A 22,773-nucleotide genomic window follows, 5' to 3' on the forward strand; every position below is an offset into this window, starting at 1 on the left:
AATGAAGTATGACTGCCAGCCATGACAGCCACCGACATACAGTTCATATGTCTACACACACAGCATCGTGGTCAAGTCAACAACGTTTTTGACATTTGGATTTCTTCATTTATCACACTGTTTTGGTAAGTATTTTACACATTGTAATCTTTTGAAAACGAGTTGCCTTGTAACTGAGCGTGTGTGTCGGACAGGACAAGTACTGGAATTGTAAAAAAAAGGCATTAGACTGCCGCCATTGTAGGATGTGACACTTGACAAGAACTGTGCGTTCTCCAAATAATGTTCCATATTAACTTTATGTGTTTACTGTAAACCACAGGAACATTTCTATGATTACCAGAGTGGTTCTGGTTACCCAGCTTGGAGATTAAAAACTGTTGAGCGCAACTCTCCTCAATGGTCAATATATCTCAACGCACTTTTCAAGATGGACCCACAACTCATCACAGCACATGTGAAAGTGTGAGACTAGTCTGGTGATGAGCGCAAGGAAGCAAGGCTTGGTTTAAAGAACTGAAATAAATTGTATACCATTTTACAAATTCATCTATCTAATGGATTTATGTGCAGTCCGTGGCTGACAGCCAATGAGAGTGATTGTTACTGACGCCACTTTGCAGACTGCCGTTGGTGTCTTATTCATTCATTTCATGTCTAAAAATACAATTCTAAAAGTACAATTCCAAACACTATTTTTTAATTTAGATTTGTTCTCACTTCCACCATGAATGTGCTGAACAAAATTCTGGACACGTATGCATTCTACTTTATGAAACCATGGCTGAGGACCGCACAACAAAAAATGACCTTTTTGCCATGTTAACATACAGATATCACCAAGTAGGCTGAGATTTTTGGCTGCCTCGTGACCACGGCACATGCATGACGGCCATCATCCCCTACTGGTATTGTTGCTGAAATTATGTCAACATCAAGAGTAATGTGCCTGAAGATAAAGACATTTTTTTTTAACTCTCACTTGTCGTTATCAATACATTTTTGGGGAAGGGGCAGTATCCTCAGCATTAGAAATAAAATGAATAAATAAATAAAATAGTGGAATAACCCAATTATTTGCATTGTTTTGACCCAATTTCTTATGTTCATTTAACCCTTAATTTTGGGTCAAAACTGAATAACCCAATTTTTGGGTTCAAATTGACCCAAGTCTGGGTTGGTCTTTTGTTAACACAACAGTTGGGTCAAATTTAACCAAAAATAGTTAATTTTGACCCAACTGTTTTTAGAGTGAAATAATCACGGAATAAATGAAAGCACAGCTTGTGAAAGTCTGCACTTTGCACAGCATGTGAGCTCATAGCGAAATCACACAAGGGGAACGTGCTGTGATGATAAACGACACAGTGGAGCTGCTCTCCAGTAGTCCAAATTGACTAGCTGATTATGTAAATCATCACTTAGTCCGTCAGGTAAAAAGTGATGATTTCTTTGGAACACAATGGCACCGCACATGGATTACAGTAAATTTACTGTCGCCCGTATAAATGTGACGTGCTCCAATTCACACAGCTTAAGACGAGGAGCTCACTGTACACTTGACCAAGATTCTATGCAAATGTTTGGTTGCCTTTTACTGACACAAAACAAATGACGGGGCATCTGAAATAACAGAACAGGGAATCAGAAGAAAAACAAAGACGATTTCTGTGGATATGGTGCTATTGTTTTCTTGGCTATTGTTACTGTGTGTGTAGTCGACTATCATGGATATAAGCAGAGGTGGGCATTTTACTAAATTTTACTTGTCCGTCATTCATCATTCGTCAGCGGCCAGGAAACCTGTCCGTCATTTGTCAGTCCGTTATTTTTCGTGACAAGCTGACTTGTAATCGTCAGTCCACCAGTCTAGTTAAGTCCGTCAGTTAGAAGTCCGTTGGTCCGTCAGTCGGCCACCCAAAAAATGTCTGTAAAACGGGCATGAAATCACACTTCCGTCATTCATCAGTCCACCTATTTTAAAAGGTGTCCCGTCATTCGTCAATCGTTAGCAAAACGGGCGTCCGTCGGTCTGACGAAACGCCCACCTCTGGCAATTAGTACAGTATATGTAAAGCAATAAAGTTGACTCGGCGCCGTGTCATCTCGCTGTGTGTGAGCGAAGAAGCAGAGAAGAAGCTCAGAGTCAAACAGAAGCTGGAAGTACAGTGTGTTTATACAGGACATCCCAGCGGTAGCTTTAGTTATCATGAATAACAGAAAAGTCCTGTAAATGGTATATACGGGATGTGACAAGCAGTCAGCGGCCACACGCGTACATTCACACACACGCACGCACACGGGAGGCCTGTGATACTCTGCTTTCCAAGCACCCCCCCCCCCACCTCTGTTCTTACTTGAGAATAGTGAACAACGATCATCGTGTGCATGAAATATACATCATAGATACACTACACACACTCTCAGTATACAATATTTAAGCCAGATGCAGTCAGTCAAACAACTCCCCAAAGACTGCTGAGGATCTGCAAAAATTCCCACGGGAAGAAAGCCTAGAATGTATTTTCTTATTCTTTTTGAAGTGCTGTTGTTTTGCACCGGCTTGTGGATTGGATTTTTGAAGCATACTGATCTGATTACAACACTGGGTCAGCTTATGTAACATGGAGGATTGGCTGCATATGGGGCATGGGTCTGGCTCGCGTTCTCACTCTCTCTTGGTTTGTAGGTCACGTGTTAAAAAAAAAAAAAAAAGAAAAAAAAAATCACCAAAGGTTTAATTCCCTCACGGTTATCTACGGAACTATTTGGACCATCTCACAATTTTTGTCACTTTGTATTCCTGCATCAGATGTCATTTTCACTTATAATCTACAAATATTGCATTAACCTTTGGTGGAAATATAGTTAATTTTCTGCTTAGTGCAGAGGCTAAAAAGATAACAGATGGAGAGCTGTCTGCCATGTGGGTATGAATAAAGTGGAACCTCCAAATTTGAATACACAAGTTGCAAACTGACCAAAGGGATTTGCGCAAATAATGTATCTCATCATCACCATGCATGACACAACACAACACTCCCAAGGATAATATTTCTTTTTGGTTTAAATGCCTGGTCCCTTCTGGTGTTAGCATTCGATTTAGCAGCAGGATTGTCGTCGGGCCAATTTCTTTTGTCCAATGTGATTCTGCCTTTGCCTTATATCTACCCGGCTGATTCTCGTCTTTGTACGTATGTTTCCCTTGCCAGTACTTCAGCCTTGTTGTTTTTGTGTGCTGCATGTCTTTTTAGCTGGAGTGTCACTTGTTCTGCTTTAGTTGTTGCAGGCCTGCTTTTCCAGCTAACTAAGCCTTGCCTTTGAGTCCCCCCCCCCCCTTTTTTTTTCTTTTTACAGGAAAAGTTTAGAAAAATGTTAGTTCTTAACAGCCTTATATGGCTCAGGCACTTGCCTTACTCCATCATTGCCCTTAAATGCAAATATGAACAGGAAAGTGAGGTCATAAGTTTTAATGTTATTATTATTATATTGTACTTTGAGATGGAAAATGACCACAAAGGTTAGAATTTAGACCTTTCAGCACTTCTTTGGCAAAAGCATTAAAACAACCATCCTCCCCAATAGATGAGCCCATAATAGCTGAAAAAATAATCCTTGTATTGGTTGTGACTGGGTTTAAAAGGCAGTTGTTAGGAGGCATGGCTCATAATTAAAGGGAGATTTACAAGATTGATGGCTTAATGGGGGTGATCATGCAGTTGCACTATCCACAGCTTTTTGCCTTTTCGCTTTTTCTCATCCCTTTGCAGAAAGTGGGTATTTACAGTCTGTCACTTGCATTAAAAAGGCCTCGCATGTGAAGTGTGCATCTAGAAAATTGAGCACATGTTGTGTGTGAGATAAGAGTCACAAAAGTGAGTTCTTTTGAACAAACTAAACAGACGCAGCTTCATCATGTTCTTCGTATTTTTAGCCATTATACCGAGGGTTCCCTAATTATCAAAATTACATGCCTGCATTAGGCTCAGATTTGAAGCAATTTCTCCCTCTTTTCGGGGCTGACTCAGTCTGTCCTTTGCTGACTAAGAGGTTAATTTGTTTGCTGTGCCCTGCCAAGATGGCTTCAAGCAAGGCACTTACCTCCTCAGAGTAGCGAGCCCCTCATTTGAACATTTTGGTCTCTTTGTAAGTCCATAGGAAGCGATTGGTTGCCGTTTTAGTACTTTACTTAGTTACTTTGCTAACAGGTATTGTATACAGTAACAGTCCACAGACTTTGAAGTTAACTGTGTGACACAATAATGGTCCAGATCTCAGAGCTGTCATAGTGATTTGAGAAGTTCGGGTCCTACCAGAAACATTTTGACTCGACCACAATTCTTAAAGGTACAAATCCCTGGTGACTGTCTCTGCCTTGTAGGTGACAACATTGCTTTCTTTACAGTCTAATCTTTAAAATGTGAAATGTTTTCCCATGAGCCGTACCATAAAAGTGAGCATGGTTCACATGCCTTTTGTATTTAGGCAATACTGCCAGTAACTTATCACTGAATGGCAGGCTTAATATTTTTCTCTCTCTCCTTGGGGCCGTCAATAATTGCTCCCTCTAATCACCTTTAACTGTTAATTGTTTCTCTTCTGGTGAAGTGAACAAATGTTAATGTTCTAATTAGTATGCATTTTGTGATTTCGGACCCTTATTGCTGTAATAAGCACCTACTTTAATTCATACATGATACACAGAATAGACTGTAAATCGCCATCGTTTTTTTTTTTAGTTTTTTTTTTAGGTTTGATTTATTTTCCTGCCAGACTGGAACAGATGTAGCATTAAAAAAAAAAAAAGGTTCCCCTCAAGCCTTTTTTGCTTGACTGCACAATTGGACCAAAGTAATCTTCTCCACCAGCCTGCCTCCTCTATGAATGTAAAGTATTTGATTCCTTCTCACGTTTTTATTCAGCTGTAAGACATGAAGCAGGTTGTTGTTGATTAGCATTAGCATGAAGTATGTCCTCCTGGACTTTCAAATGACTTTATTGAGAGTGGCTTCTGCCTCTCATAATCCATATAATGCTTCTTGTTGTGTGTTTGTCTGACCTTGACTGTTCTTATAAACTGTCCCTGTCCTTTCTCTGCTATGCTGTGTGCAGATTTTTCAGCCCAGAAATCCCAGCTGTTTTCCGAGTAGAGAAGAAGATGATGAGGAGGTATCATTTAGTTTGATGGGGTTAAGGGGCATGTGAATTTGAATAGCAACACATGACACAATTCTGTTGATGTACATTTGGTAGCTAGTTTTTATAAGTTTTTTTAAATTTATTTTTTAATTTGGTTAAGAGATTACAGTAAAATCTCTAAGGTAGAGCAGGTCAACCGTATAGTTTCCAGTTTTCAAATAATTGTTCCCAAAGGAAATAATAGAAATGGAAATAATCTCTTCCAGGGTCAAACTGTGGCCATCATAATATGATGACGATGGCGCCTTATGTGACTCAGCTTACATCACATTCCTACTTCTTCTTCTTCTTCTAAAAAAAAAAAGGTGCGCTCAAATGGTGTGGCTTTTAGGTTTGTTGTGCTGTTATGCAGAAGCAATTAGCACCTAAACTGATAAACTGCATTCAAAAGGCTGGCTAGCCTTAAATGCAGCAGACAACATTTTCACTCTCGCTTGACTGATGTCCACACTTAAGCCAGTTCCCCATTTAGTGCTGAGAAATGTTTAAAAGGTTCTTGCAGAGCTTCAATGAGTTTCTGTGATCCCGTGAGGCTGCATCACAGTGACTAGCGGTGCATGCGAGGGCACGTGAGACATGCCAGTGGAGGCCGTGAGAATATGCTGCGATGGATGCGCATCACACGGGGTTTTTGCTTGAAACCAAATCTGACATTGGAGAACGGGAATCATTGTGTGTATGCCTGATTTCACTGTGGAACGTTTCCCCGCTCAACAAAGAATAATAAACAGGTGGAAGAGAGAGTGGAATGACCCGCTGTCTTCATTCTGTTTAATATGAAACACACTCCTATTCATCGTATATATACATACATATATATACAGATATATACATACATATATATACAGATATATACATACATATATATACAGATATATACATACATATATATACAGATATATACATACAGATATATACATACATATACATACAGATATATACATACATATATATACAGATATATACATACATATATATACAGATATATACATACATATATATACAGATATATACATACATATATATACAGATATATACATACGTATATATACAGATATATACATACGTATATATACATATATCATACATATATATACACACACATATATATATACATACATACACACACATATATGTGTGTATACACATATATGTGTATGTATCAGGAATACAGAAGGCAGCAAATGAGGTGGAGTTGTTTCTGCTTTACATTCTTCTCAACACAAGTGAGTGGAATTAAAACAGAGACAAAGTAATTACAACAATTTTTTCTTTTACTTTACCACGAGCTGACACATATAGCACACTTACACACTGCACCCCGGCAAGATCTAATAGCAGTTGTAAGTGCAACGCTGTCAGCACAAATGATAGCCGTGCCAGTACTGTATAATAAGCGCAATAAAGCAGTGAAGAAGCTATAATGTATGCCTGTGAGCGAAGACACTAACTAATGCTTTCATCCCTGCCGGTGCCAATCTTTGTCTGTTGAAAGAAAGAAAGTGACAATGTCCATGTCGTAAAAATCTGTCCCCTGCCCTAAAACAATGTATGTTTACAGTCAGTCAACATGAAATCGAACGTAGTACATATGAAGAAACCCATAATTAGATTAGAAAACAATTGTGGCTATATTATTACAGTCCAAGGGTAGCTTTTTGAAAATATTGTTTACCATCTAAATCCCACACAAAGAAATGGACATTATTATTATTATTATTATTATCATCATTATTATTATTTAGTAGTGGTAGGGTACATGTTTAGATTTCCACAAATGCTTATTTTAATTGGGTAACTAACTCCTTGTTAGAATGCGTTTGAATTTAAACTGAACACAATAAGAAAAACTATGGATATTTCCTACCGGCTTCCCCGTTGTTGCCTGCTCTGTCGTCAGTCGGCTTTCTGAAGGCAGCTCTGCCCTCTCGCTTAGCTGTGGTGCTGCGTATCAGTCATGAAGAAGTGAGTAAAGGATTTTCCAAGGCTGGTCAAGTCGAGAGAGGTTCGCTTCCTCGTCCAAGACTCACTTCTGGTGAATGGTGCGTCTATCTGTGAAAATAAAATAGATGGTTACATCTGGAATATCAAACATCGAATACCACAGTCATATTCAGAAATAAGACCTCTGTCTAAACCTAATGTAAACCTTAATGCCAATAACCGATTTAAAGGACTATGTCATTTTTTTAAAAGTCAGAACTGAATACAGAAATTGATACGGCGTGGCGATTTGGTAGCATTTAACTGTTGTGCTCCACTTTAAACCAACGGGAAAGAGAGCATGAGGGCAATAATTACTGACTAGGGGCACATCAGAAAGCTAAGAGGTAAACGATGCCCTCATTTAAGTGGTGTTATATACACTCTATGATGGGATACATTCAGGATATTCCAGAGGACACCTGTCAACACACACCTCAAGCATGCGGCCCATCTATGAATAATTTGTGCAAATTGCTGTCAGAGAAGCTGACATACAGCCGCATTCCCCTCTGCCTCTCCTCATATGTCGCCTTCCTCTCCCACCCTCCAGCATTTTCACCCCCCACAACCAACTTTCACACAGCCTCACACGCACGCACGCACACGTACACAAAAGTTAGCGAGACCCAAAGAGAGCAGACTGTGACATCCCATTATCAGCATTAATACTGGACTGATCCCGCTTCTCCTTTTGCAAGTTAAATGGGCGGAGAGCTGCATTGTACATGATATCAATTGTGGATGTGCAAGCACATACAATACAGAATGCTGCACTATATATGCTAGACAAGCCGCTATGAACAGCTGTTAATGACATAATACTGGATTCATTCTCATACGAAACACTCTCACAACCACAACTGAAAAACTCTCTCCCCTACAGCCTACAGAAATACATTCAAAAACATATTGAATTCCCTCCTTGTAATATACTGAAATATGCGTTTGAAAAGTGTTCATGAGAGTTGCAGTAGTGTATATGAGAGTAAAGAGATTTTCACTGGTGTATATGAGAGCGTTCTGGTTGAAAATATGATCTGAAAAAAAAAATAGGGCTGAATTAGAACATTTAAGTATCATGAGAGCAATTCAGTAGTGTGTATGAGAGCATTTAAGTAGTGTGCATAAGAGCATTCGGTTGTGTCGAGAGCATTGCACTGATGTGTATGACAGCAATTAAGTAGTGTCCGTATGTCCGTATGAGAGCAATTCAGCAGTATGAGAGTGCTTCAGTAGTGTGTACGAGTGGAAAAGAATAGTAATATGTATGAGAGCAATTAAGTAGCATGAGAATTTTATAGAGGTGTGTATGAGAGCGTTGCAGTAATGTGTATGAGAGCCTTTCAGTAGTGTATATCAGCACAAAAAATGTGTAGTGTGTAAGAGCATTTCATTAGTGCATATAAGCGAGAAAAATGTCAGGAGTTTGTATGAGAGCATGTCAGTAGTGTATCTTTAATTGTCTCCTCATACGCAAGCCGCCGGCACACTCGAGCACTAAAACAAACATTCTTACATGCAAGCAGGCTTTAAAGCTGACTATTGAGACAGGTTAAAAAAAAAAAAAAAGTGCCTCCCCAGTATGCACTTGCTGCCTGAGAGATATCGAGTTCAAGAATACGGTCCTCCTTCTATTTTTTATTTTGTGACTCCATTTTTGCGCTCAGCTATGCAGAAGAATTAATGTGCGGGATTTGATAGTGGAAGATAGTTTCTCTCAACAGCACGCTCATTGCATTCACTTTGTAATACGAGTTACGCTTCCCCTGGTGAATTGTGACATTACAATTACTCTCAAATCGAGTGTTCGACTTGCATTAGTTGACTAGCAATGTAATGAGCTCCGGTGGGATTGACGTCAAAATCACCTGATTTTGTTCAGTATAAAGGGGAATTAAGTGCAATATCTTTGACACGGGCGCTTACGCACACACTTTGTGTTGTGCTTTCCTGCTGAGGTAATATGCTGTGTAAAGTGCCTTTTCATAAGGACATACATAGAAATTGTACCGAGGATACATTTGTATATTTTGCAAGTGACCTCAGTCTATCAGTCTAATTCTGGGTAAAATATTTCACAACACTTGAGGCACCGCTTCCAAGTTGCCGTGCCGACCGACCACTTGATTTCACCGTGGTGTCCATGTACATGTTGTTAATGCTAAACATGTGATTGGCGAATAATCTTCATTGCGGAGTGTTCGATTGATGGGTTTAACCCCACTGGTGGCTTGACTTTAGCAAATGTGGAAATGAAATAATTATTGTGCATGCTTAAATGTAATTTTTAGACCCTTTTAGGTTGCACTGTGTTGACGCCAGTAAAACAAACAATGTCATTTTTTGCCTATGTTTCACTTCATTACAAGCACAAATGTGTTGGTCTACTAAACAGAAGCTGCTGATGCTGTTTAAGTAGAAAGTAAGGTCAAGCTGAATTTCCCAGAATGCCCGACTGTCACAAATTGCCCCTATTTTGTTATGGAAATCACTGAACGTTAACTCATTACGCCCGCAAAACTGATTACTAAAAATAATGAGTTATATTGCTCAAACAGGTTGAAAATGAATAAGAATACTTGCAATATGTTTGACAATAGTGGAATTGCAGACGAGATGATGGTTCCGGTATGCACCAATAAAATAGTGCTTCGCGCAAGCACGGTGGAAGCTAGCAGACCCTAAAAAAAAGCTAACGACTTGAAGATAAGCCTATCTTGCCTTGCTGCTAGCCTTCATAAATTTTGGAACCACGGAATGCGGTGAGAAAATTTAGATTTCATCGCTAGGTAGGTATGCTCAATAATGTGCAGACAACAGCTGTGTGCTAACGGCAACTTTATTTTGCAACATATATATTACAAAGGCCATGATAGTTTACGGCCCCCGTGTCGTTAATATCGTAATACTTACACGACAGCCGTGGCTTGTTGAATCATTTTTGTTCATTTGTGGCATCCCATGTGTGTTTTAACTTGTCGCCATGGTGGTGAATGTAAAAGTGTGGCTTTGGGCTTCTCTTTACGAAGCACATAAAAAACGAAACCCTCCGTGACCTGCCAACATGGATTCCGAGGAGGCGAACGGTGAACCTGTTTGTTATTATTGTCAGGCTTTACGAGGTGGCACCCGTGTTGCTATTCACTGTGAGTGCTCCGATATCTCGCTGCCTCACGCACGTTTTGTCTCTCTCTCTCTCTCTCTCTCTCGCCCTCTCTCTCTCTCATTGACTCATTGCTGCATTAAAATGAGCAGCTGTCGAAACAATGAGATGGATTGGAAGCAGATCAGTCAAAGTATTTGTCCGCACACAGGCGAGGTGTATTTAGGGGTCTTAACTAGAATCTAAAGCAAGCACTTCGCTGCAAGACAGGAAACTGAGTAGGGAACTGAGATGCTTTGCGAGCATGTCTGCATAACATCAAAGTTCTCCTCCCTTGGGATGCATTTGCTCATCCATCAGTCATCTGCCGTCCTGCCGTATTTTATCCACAAGGTAATGGTTTCGATGACCGAATTAAAGTTGTTTTCGTTGGCCAAGAGGGTGAACTTGCTGAGCATCAATCTCAGGAAAAATGATGGATTTGATGATCTACCCTTGTTGGTATGTTTTTGAACAATTGCACTTTATATGAGCCTGTAAATGAATAGACAATCTGGTTAAATTATGAGTTCCGCCTTGGTGTAGTACATTTAAAAAGGGCAGCCTGTTCTTAGGGAAATATTTATTTTGCCATGTTGTGGTTTTCTGATTTGTGCAATTTCTGTGAAAAAAAAAAAAATGTATTATTTAGTTTGTTTCATTCAAGTCAAGGGAATTTTATAAATGTTACGCCCTAACACAAAAGCGATTTTTAAATTAAAAAGAGGTGCAAGTGTTTGGGGATCTTTGTCACTGTGGCGTTAAGAACATTACCCAAGCCATCCATTTTCTACTACTTAACGCGTTTAGTGCCATAGATCAGCTGGACCCTATACCAGCGGACTTTGGCCAAAAAGCGGTGTACACTCTAGACTGCATGGTCAGCAGTCAATCGACTCCTATAGGAAAAGTGGACTCAAGTTGCTGACTTGAGGACTTGCAACTTGCTTGGCTAAAACTTAACTAAACCTCACTACATGACTTGACAAGCCTGTTAACATTCTGAAACTCATTTTTAAATATAGTGTGCCTTTTGTTTTTAAGAGAAAAATGTTTTTGGGTGTGTTATGCAGGCAAACCTGGCAACTCCGACCACCGGTACGCTACAAAGCAAGTGCTGTGTCAACTCATTAAGCGAGTATTGCAGAGGGAGCTCCAAAGATGATGACTTGTTTGATGAAATCAGGAAAAAGACAATGGCAACATGCAAGGTTCGCAACTCAACGATACGAGACACAACGTCTATGACATCGATCTTCATCTGTCCGTATGAAAGCCTTAGGCGCAAATAAGATACTAGCTTGGTTAGCGTCATTGCTTAGCTGCTCAAACGTTAACAAACAGTTATGCATTTATTTGAGAAGTCATTATTGTGACAGACAATACTAAGAGTGGAAACTATACAGTGAAAAAAAAACTGCGACAGTGAATGCGTCAACATAGTCATGGTTACAGATGCAAACTTCACAAAATGAATAGCTCTCATTCACCCATCCACACACACATTAAACCAGCCATTCTCTGTAGCCTACATACTGCATATATGGGGAAACATAGGTACCAAAAACAGTAGGACAATATGTAATTCTAAAATCTGATGTTTACATTGTTATTGGTAGCTGTAAACACTCATGCAAGCATTAGAAAAAATAAGGAGCATATTCCCTATAAAATTCTGACTCAAAGTTGTTGTTTACTTAATATTTATAGGAGTGAACGTACTTTTTTGCATGCCCAGTGAAAAAACATTGTATTTTTTTGCCAAGGTATGTTGTGACTGATCAAGATTGCATGACTTGACTTCCGACTTGATTAAACCAAGTAGTGACTTGACTCACTTGAAATGGGGACTTGAGTTCTTTTAAATTATTAGCTATGTTGTTGTACATTTATACACCGTCAAACCATACATCAATTCCACCTAACACTTGTCCTGTTCAGAGGTGAAGGCAGAAGCAGGCAAAAAGCAGACTTCAACCTGGACTCGGTGTCTGTCAATGTCAACGTCAGCCTCTGCTATGAGGGCAAACTACTCTACTAATGGCCCTCGGTCCAAAAAGAAAAATAAATAAATCTCAAATGGGCCAGAGAGTGACTGATTAAATATTCAGCATGCTAAAACAAGGATGACATGCAGTCCAAAAATGGCAACCAAATGGAAATATGCAAAAGCTTCTTCATATGCAAAACAAGGGTTCATAATTTACTCATAGACGACAGTCCTTATCCAAGTATCTCTTATGTTTCAATAAAAGCGTCCCCCGACCCCACTTTCTGATGGTCTGTAATCACTCGGCTAGACAAAACAACTGTGCTTTTAGACAGGGTCTTTATTATCAGACCAAAAACTAATGTCCATACTTCAGCACGATAAGCGACACAGTTATAGTTCTTCCGAATATACTGCAAGTCATTCATAACAGCACCTCGCTTGATCGGAAAAGGAAATTAACATCTCATTACACATTTAGAATAGACCCAGAAAGCATGCCTAATTGAACTCATAGAAGCATTGTCTGCTATTGCCCCAAACTATTTGCAGGGATATGCTTAACACTACACTACTAGAAATGTTCACCCAAGAATGTGTGCAGTCACAAGTTTAGGTTTACATTCATAACTTAATACAATCCAGTCAAAGGAACTGCATTAGAAATTCTGCTTCTACAAAAGATGACAATGTTCCGTTTCAACTCATGTAAAGGCCGGCAATTCTACTCAATTGGATCTCATTAAATGTTCTAATTTGATGCTGAAGCCGACAAGTGTATAGTCTTGAGTGCGTCCTCATAATTACCTCATATAATGTGCCGTATTCAAATTTCCAATTTCAGGCAGGAAAAAAAAAAAAAGAATACTTTATGAGCGTGAGAAAGTCTCGACCCCTCCAGTATTTGCATCTTAGCATGAGAGCGTCGCTGTAATTAGCCCCCACACAATGGCGGCATGTTCGAGATATGCAAGTTGTATGTGATTGCATCATGTGGTAAGAGTGTGATCCAAGATACCATTGTTCATGAAAGGTTTCATATTGCAAATGAACAGGAAGGTAATTTTGAGAACATTACAAATGCATTTTTATAATATTATACGTAATAATATATTTTCTTCTACTTTCACTTCTTGTCTATGTATGCATGCTTTTGTCTACAGATAATATTAGTCAGAATGGTCATACCATGCCGCCTGATTGGCCTATAATGGATATAATGGGATGTACTGTACCTGCCTTTATCCAAACAGTACCTAATTGTTCTGTACCAAATATATCAGGCGCTGTATTAACTATAATTCTCCAGAAGAACCTGTGTTTACTGGAGTGTCTGGTTGTACCCCAAATATGTTGCTTAAAGTGTTATCATCCTGCCACATAGATCTTATCTGTAAACGCATCTATGCCGTTTCTCCTTATGTGTTAGCATTAAGCCAGCGGACTTTATAGCAGTGTGATCTTGGTTGTGTTAAATACACAACTTGTAATTCTCTTAGCTTAATGATTAGTTTGACAATAAACTTTAACTGGAAGTGTCGTTAAACAGCTTGAATCCTCTTATTAGAAGATTGTTTTCACTATGCCAAATTGCTGCTTGTTGTGAAGTGAGCTGAGTTCAGTTTACTGCTAGTATACAGTGCTTTTGCTCACAAGTCATAGCAACTAGCAAAGAGCCCAATAATTTAAAGATAACGCTTCTCGACGTGCAGTGGCAAGGAATCTAGGGATTTCATCATCTATCCGTAATGTTATCAAAAATTCAGAGAGTCTAGAGACATCTCTGCACTCAAGGCCGCAAAGCAACATTGATTGCCCATGATCTTCGATCCATCAGGTGGCACAGGCATCATTGTGTAAATGATATTGCTAGGTGGGCTCAAGATCATTTCAGAAAACCATTGTCAGTTTACACCGTTCTTCACTAAATCTACAATTGCAAGGTAAAACTTTACCATGCAAAGAGAAAGCCGTACATCAACAACACCCAGAAACGCTACCGGCTTCTCTGGGGCTGGACTGACACACTGCTCATTTCAACACGACAAGTCTGTACATAAGGGATGAATGGGAAAGAATTTCACCTTCAAAGCCTCAAAAAATTAGTGTCCTCAGTTCCCAAATGCTTCGTGAGTGTTGTTAAAAGGAAAGGTGATGAAACACAGTGGTAAACATGCCCATGTCCCAGCGTTTTGTTTTGGTTTTTTTGGAAAGTGTTGCAGGCATGAAATTCAATGTGAATGAATATTTGCAAAAAAATCAAGTTTATCAGTTAGAATACCGAATACCTAATCTTGTCTTTGTAGTGCATTTAATTGAATATAGGTTGAAAAGGATTTGTAAATCACTGTATTGTTTTTTTGGTGTATTATTTACATTTTACACAACGTCTCACCTTCATTTGTAATGTGAGTGTCTCATGTAAAGTTTAGTTCAAATTACAGGTGCTCTAAAAAGTGAAAAAAAAACATTTCTGCGTTGGTACCCATGAGACAAAAATTGTCCGTGCTCAACAAGTCACTCGTGGAAAGCTCAGGGAAGCAAAACCACCAAACGTTCTTAAATCATTTAAAAACACCCCGTCGGGTAAAACATGGAGCGACAAAGATGGCACGGCTTTAAGAGTGTGAAGCAGGCAGGTGAGATCTTGGCAGGTGTGCCCACTGAGGAGAGAGGGAGCCCACATCTGGTAAATGTGGCACTCTTGGTTAGATAACAGCGCTTAAGGCTGAATCAAGTCTGAATAAGACACTGACTCATTATTGCGCCTAGTGAGAATTTTACTGCCAGTTAGGCCACAAAGGCGGCGGAATTGTTAAACTTCCTGCTTGGGCGCTGTCAGAGAGGAAAGATTGGGAAGCGCAGGAGACTGAAATGAGCTTCTAATGAACGGCATTCATCTCAATCACCTTCCCATCTGTCTTTCTATCTCCGTGCAACCGGGCGCACGTGTGCTTAGCACCGCTGGGCAAAACATGCCAGAGAGGCTCATGACTGTGTCGATAAGTGAACAAAAAACCCTCTTAAAATACAGTGCAACCTCCAAAGTCGACACACTACCGGGCTGTCACATTGGTTGACTTGCAAGTTGCTCTAATTTACAAGCATAAACCTTTCAAAGCAGTACAGGGAATGTTTTAATTTGTGTTATCATTTGTAACTGTCATACAGTAAAATAAAATGAATTTAAACTAAACTAAAGTCAAACTACTCACCTTTTGACAGACACCATAATAGAGAGGGAACCGGAAATTGTTTCAAGAGCATTCTATGGGGATTTTCTGTCAGTTTAGACCACGATAAATGATTTTTAAAGCGGTATTTTGAGAATTGTGTGGCCTACAAAACATTCCAGCAACCAGTCCGCCGGGATTTCATTTGACCTTAACAATCCGTACATCATTCTTTCATTTAATTTTAATTGGCTGTTTCACATAAACCTGACAAATGAAAGAATAAAACCAGACTCAGTCATGTGGCCTGTTTTTCTATTTTAGATGTGAGACAAAAATTGAAATGTGAAAATGTTGGCAAGTCTTCCATCGCACTATTTCCTCTTTTAGATTGCCAATTGAAAATGGAAAGAACAAATGATGGCGATATATTGGACAAGTGGTTAGCATACCTGCCTCACAGTTCTGAGGTTTTAATTGTTTTTCTCTTACGCACATTTGCTCAAGCAACTGGTTCACAAATGTAAGTAAAAACAAAACGGAAAAAATAATGTAAATAAGTGAATGGAAGAATGAATGACACATGGCTTGTGCTTTTGGTAGAAATATTTAGCTGGGCCTGCGTGGTTTCCTTTGTAAGAACATCTGACGCCAAAACACAACGCCTCACCAGAAGGACACCATAACTACACTGATGCACAACCGTGGCCCATTGTAAGCTTTGGGGTTGTTTCTTGAACTGTGGCTTTTGTCAAACGGACTTATGAGCACTTCCAAAAAGTAGGGTGTCCTGAGGGTGTCTGTGCAAGAGATGACCTCACAAACGAAAAGATTTGTAACATAGTAGAGTGGGCACACTTTGCAAAATCAAGACAGGCTAAGCTGATGGACTCCGACGCAAAAAGACTGAATGTTGTCATTTGTGCCAAAGGTGCTTCTACAAAGTTGTTATTTAGTGTGCACATGCCTATCCAGCTAGCTTGTGTATATTTATCTGATTTATTTGTATGTATCCTATTTTCGCTTTTCACACCGCAAAAGCCTAGCAATTTAATGGGTTCACTTTCTATATCACCCGCTGGCAGGTAAATCAGACAAGCAGAGAGGGAGGAGGTGTTATGAAAAGATGACAACCCTGACATCAGGAAATGCTACAGAAAACCAATTCACCTGAATGTGTGCTTGCTTTGTGCATTCATGTGTGAATTTCTTCTCAAATTAGTCTGCTGAATCACGAGTCTGACCTACAATGGAACCTCGCAGCGAGCATCATATAAACAGCAAACACGCACGCAGCCGTATGCGTTGGGTAGCTCGGGCCACAGCAGTGCAGTGCATGCAGGGAAATACCAGGTACATAATGAGGACACAAGCAGTGGCCAGCAGTATTTCTCATAAACATATGCAAACACACAATCATGCTCCCATGTCGCAAAAATTCCTCGGAATGAGGCCGGAATGAGCTATTTTAACCTCCAGAGAGGTCGTTGTAAAATGTTTTTTTGGGGAGGAGGGGTGTAGGGGTGGGTTGCATCACAAAAATTATTCAAAAAAAAATCTGGCAACAACTTTTTCAACGTATGCACTGGGATCCTCTAGGAAAATGTCTGCCTTAATAAACGAGGCTTACATATTTGCAAAGATTAATTGTTTACCTGTAAGATCCAAATGTCCACTGGTGGAGCTAGTTTTTTCATGCAGTTGTGGTCCATTTTCTATGAGGGGAAATGTACCAAACTGGATAATGAAATGACTACAAAACAAAAACGATGTTATTGTCTAACATGAGCTACAATCAATCACACAAGAAAACAGCACACCTGCGGCTCCAGACATCATTTCCTGTTTCTCACAAGTAGCCTCCTCCATCTGCCTCTCAGAGGAGGCCCCGCCTACTGACAAGCCACAGCAAAACAAAAACAAAAAGAACAACAACAAAAATCAAATTCATTAAACAGGCCACAACAAGCATGTGTAACATTCACTTTCATATTAATAAAACATTATTAAATCATCAAATTGTATAGGTGCAGGGATTCCGCTGGAGTGTCCTCTGTAAAGCGGCTCACACTGAGAACAACAGTATCATTTCATTAATTTTGGTTAAAACAATGTTTAGAAGACTTGTGTGAATTTCTGACTCATCTACTTACATTTCATTACATTTTTCAAAAGAACAATTACCTGCTGGCTAATATCATGCCAACCCACTACATGTTCGTTTAAGAAACCATGAATCCTGTCACTATACTACTCCTATTTTATTTACTTTAAGGTGAATCTACTGGAGAAAACCACAAATAAAGTGAATTTTATCATGATCTCACATCATTCAAGCTAAAAAAAAATACTTTTTACTCAAACATAACTAAAGTAGAATGCCTGTGAATACTGGAAGTATTGCTCATGGGCTACGGTAATAATTTTTCATTTGAAGTTGTTTGATTGCATTATTTATCTCTCACAAGTTATTTTAATTATAAATTCAAAGTAACACCCAAACCCATGTAAGCTTTTGTTGCTAGGCTTGTGGATTAAGTGTTATGTGCTCGCGGAATTTAAACCCCCAGGAGTGGGCACACTGTGTGTCTGGCACGTGTCGGCTGGTTTGGCCAAGACGGACTCAGTGACTCCTCTGTGAACTCATAAAAACAGTACACTTGCAGTACACATAAACACGTGGTAAAAAAAAATGGGAGAAAATGCAGTACCATCCTTAGACAGAAGAGCAATCAATATCAATATCGACCAAGACTGGAGGTAGACATTTTTGGCCTTTTTTTTTTTCCCAAATTTGTCAGGGCCAAGATCTTTCTACATTACATCAAAGTGACTTTCTGCTTACAGGCTTGACTCCCAGTCACAGGGCATTGAAATTTTTTTTTAACTGGGATGTTAAATAAGATCCAGTTTAAAATCTTTGCGATGCATGGCCGCACGTGAGTCCATCAAATATCACTGGGCGTTTGTACTCTGCAACCCGCTCTATTTTTCCTCTCTCCAAAGATGCTTATGTCCACTTTCTGTGTAGCAGTTCAGTCCGCGCCACAATCCCACAATGCATTTCAATCACGGTCGACCCTTCCCTATCGCTCTAAACGCTCCCCTGTGGTTGGTTAGCTTCAAGTGACAGACCGCATTTGGCTTGGAACCACAGCAAAGCAGACATACACTCACAAGGACAGACAGACGGAAAGGATAATGCCAGATGAATGCGACAGAGGGAGTAGAAAAGATCTGACTGCCCTGGAGAGCATTTCTCAGAATTGACAAGGGTTTCCAAGAATTTGTTTTTTGTAAGCCATTTGGTGTAAGGCAACTCCAATGGGTATCAATATGCACCTGCAATTGTGTGCCCCAATTAATTGCCAAGTGTATCATCCACTTCAACAAATAAAGACCACACCTCAAATAGTCATTTTGGCACCTCAGGAAAAAAAAATGGTTGCACGGGGAGGCTGTAATTATCTTTACCTTATATGACATTTGATATTCCCATATAGTGGTAGACATCATTACTCACTATTATTACTGCAACATGCATCAGCCACACAGCATGGCATCTGTAGAGCTATTATTTGCTTAGGATTTGAAAGGTAAAAAAGTGTTGCTGTGTGCAGCCTGGAGCATTTGGGATAGGAAAATACAAAGCTCTGATATCTACTAACTGGTGGAGGATGTGGAAAGTTGTGCAGCAGTTGCACATTAAACTTTCTGAGTGGTTTCAGTCATTAGGGGGAAAACAATCAAATAGTGTGTTGAGGAATGGTTAGAGTGAAACTGGAGACAGCTACCCATGAGCGAGAGACTGAGAATTTAATCCAATAGATACTGAATTTTCTCCAGTCTCATTGCACATATAGACAAACAACCATTCATACTTACATTGTGCTTTCAGGTTATGGGATGCGAACTGCACAACGACATCATTTTCAGAATCATATTCAACAATATTCGATACATGTATTACAATTTACAGTTGCTGTTTACGTCAAGTAAAAGCTATCGCGGTGAGGCGTTGATTAGTTATTAGCAATACGTGGAGGATTCTGCTCAGTGTTTGGAGACAGACATTCAATTTCTGAAGGCCGTGTCACACATTAAAATGCAAACAGATGCTTCAGTAGGACACCCCGACACATCCTCACTAAACTGTGCCAAGACACACACGCACACACGCTTACATACAGAATAGAGACACTATCTGTTTATGAAAGTGCAGATGCATAGATAAAATATTCACAACCTGATCTTAGCACACTGATCTGCAGAGTGAAGGATGGATAGCGAGGGGGGAAAGGGAGAATGACATGACAAGCGTGTGTCTGTGCTTGAGAGAGTGCGTGTGTGAGTATTCACGAATGAGTGAGAGAGCAGAGTGACAACAACGGATAGGGCTAGAGTGGGAAATGATTGTGCAGCGCAGATGCCATATGAATCTAGGCCAGTAGACAAAAAACAAGGCATTATTCCAAAATCCACTTTGTACGCAAGCGCGTGCGTGTGCATGCGAGTGTGTGTGTGTGTGTGTGTGCGGGGGCGTGTGTGCAAAAATACAAACGTTTTCATGGGAGTGTAGCATTGCAGAGGCTGAAGTTTTCCCGTAGATTTCTTTTTCGCTCAGTGCGTTTGCCCTTTCATCCTCATCAAGCTTTTACAATTACAGCGCGAGATGCACAACACCCACTCACATTGCTGCACATTCTGATATTCACACTCACATTTTTCCACACGTTGAAACATTTATCTGGTAATTGGGGTTGGTGGTGGGTAGTCGGGGGGCGGATGAGAGGGGTAGGATTTTCGGGCTGCTGGCACGAAGGACGGATGGTGGCAGATGGTCCTGACTGAACACACGTGCGGTTCACACACATATACTGTAAACAGTGACGAATCAGAGCCACCATATGATTCTTTCAAACAGTAAGATGATGTTAATATATTGTGGCTCTACGAGTCTCTAAAGATGTTTTCTCAATTGAACCTAAAAAAAATGTATGTAAAAAAAAAAAGGGCAAAATGAAGAAATCAATACTACATTAGTACACTGTGCTCTCTGTTCACAGTCTGAAAAAAGACATTGCTGTGAAAAAAAAAAAAAGTTGCATATTGTATGAATCATATGCTTCTTCCTCAGGAAATCATCACATCTGAAAGGTTGTCCGAATGCTTGCCTTCACATGAAAATAGTGGAATGCCGGGCTTCTCGTCTGAAGCATCTCATAAAGCACTGTTTAAGATTACGGATGGATAAAAGTTTATATTGTAGATCAGGACCATAATGTAACTGACACAAGAGAGGTAGTGAAGATGTAATGGCGCGATCATAAAATAAGTTTTATTCAATGTTTTCGACAAAAATGTATTTGGGAATCTGAGAACAGCACTTAGAAAAACGGGGGTTATGGATATCCATGAAAAAGTTGTAGTGTGCCATAATTTCAAAGTGGTTAGGGCGCATCCAGTCTATTAAGTTAAACACAATCTGTTCCGTTACGGAAAAATTGTATCGTTCAATTCAACAAAAATATATTAGAATTTTACAATTTACAGCATGTCCAATGTAATGGACAATGGAACGATTTTTACTATAACACAACAAAATCGTAAGCTGACATTTAAACAATAGTGCCAATCCATTTTGATTTTCTTGTGTTTTTGTTCAACTACTGAACAAATTTTCCATTACATCGCAGAGCTAGGCATTTTACAAAAGAATTGCGGTCAGTTTATCGACTTCCGCCTACAGCCGGGGTACCCTTCCGCCATCCGTTTATCCGCCATTTTGTCCGGCCGAAAAAAAATAGTACCCGCCTATGGGCCGGTCTGCCTATGATTTTAAACGGGCTTCCGCTAGCGTTTCCGACTACAAACTGCCACCAATTACCACTAAATTTTGATCCGTCTATCAATCTATCCGTCTAAAAAAAAAAACAAAAAAAACATGTCATATTCTAACAGATAGTGCACTATTTTGTGTATCGACATTCTTCTGCCCAAAGAGCTTTACAAAGCCTCACATGTTAAGGAAGTGGGATTGCTGAATCCAACTTGACTTCATGGATCATCCTTTTAAACATTTGGGATTTTTCCAGTAAAAAATGTGAAAGTTTTGTAAAGAAAAAATCAAAGTCTTCTAAATTTGACACACCACAGCGAAACGTACTGTTAACAGCCCTGCCACATTTGAATTATTAAAAACATTGCCATGTAAAACGAGGCTTCAAAATCGTGACATATCAAGCTGTTTTTTGGAATGCTGTGGGCGTACCCACAGAAGCGCTGAAACCCCGCCCCGCGCAATCGTCAACTGTCAATCAAATGCTCTACTGCAATCTGGAAAAATGGACGCTAGTTCCTTTTCTCCTTTCTCATGTCCACACAAAAACTACATATCTGGTGAGAAAACATATCTGCTTCAAGCCTCAGGTGATTAAAAATCTCTCTGGAGCGTAGCGAAGCTTTTCACGCCTATGACAACGAGGCGCTCTAAAGTGGCCATGCTAGCTCGAAGCCCCCGTTCACGCTGGCTGTCAAGTCGGATCAAAAGTACAAAAGATAGTGTTGGTGCCCGTGCACCAACTCTACACACATTCACACACTATATCACCCGCATCCACACTGTTCCTGTGAGTCACCAAAGGAGAGCCAACACCTTCCATCAAGCAGACACAGATAAGCTCCCCCTCCTTTCTCTGATAACAGCTTGTCGCCATCCAACACGTTTCCTCAACAACGGGTCATGACACAGCACTTTTGGCACTATTCTAGCACATAGACCTGCTGTTTTGGTACTATTAACATGCAAGAGAGGAAATCATCAGGTGTTCATGTTGGACGGAGATGATGAAAATTGTCATTATGTTACATATTGCTGAGGGGGTTTTCCCACACACGGCAGTATAAAGCTTTTTAATAGGTGAATTTCTATGCCAGCAGCTGGTGCAAATGAAGCAAATTGACCACTCATTAAGTCGGAGCTCTCAGATCGGATTTAGAGAGCATCTGTTGAGCCTCAGGAGCTCAACTTAAGCATGTAGTTCAGGAATCATACAATAATCAGATCTGGGCAGCTTTTCCATCCTCGCGAATGCTCTCACCGGAGACGGGCGAGGGCAGAAAAGGGGCGCGGTCTAACATGCAGCCCTCACATTTATAGTGTCTTCAAAATCTAAACATAATGTGGGCTGGTCTCCTCCCCGGCTGGCCCTGCCTACGGGGCTGATCTTCACCAGCTGGTCCCGTGCTCCGACCATCTAGATAATTTCCAGCTTTCCACAAAA

General features: G+C 40.0%; 1 protein-coding gene across 4 annotated transcripts in view; it reads right to left on the minus strand.

The window, feature by feature from the left end:
• elfn2b (extracellular leucine-rich repeat and fibronectin type III domain containing 2b) overlaps nucleotides 1-22,773 on the minus strand; it is a 62,537-nt gene that overhangs the window by 33,764 nt on the left and 6,000 nt on the right. For 3 of the 4 annotated variants that reach the window (XM_086056272.1, XM_086056274.1, XM_086056273.1), the window contains exon 2: nucleotides 7,067-7,251. The gene's annotated coding sequence lies outside the window, so the exon portion shown is untranslated. Of the gene's footprint in view, nucleotides 1-7,066; nucleotides 7,252-17,145; nucleotides 17,215-22,773 lie in introns of those variants that run through there. The other variant, XM_086056275.1, reaches the window with a different exon arrangement.

This window comes from Filicampus tigris, chromosome 16 (genome assembly GCF_054856515.1).
Source record: "Filicampus tigris isolate MCC_2025a chromosome 16, RoL_Ftig_1.0, whole genome shotgun sequence".
In the NCBI taxonomy this organism is placed as follows: Eukaryota; Metazoa; Chordata; class Actinopteri; order Syngnathiformes; family Syngnathidae; genus Filicampus; species Filicampus tigris.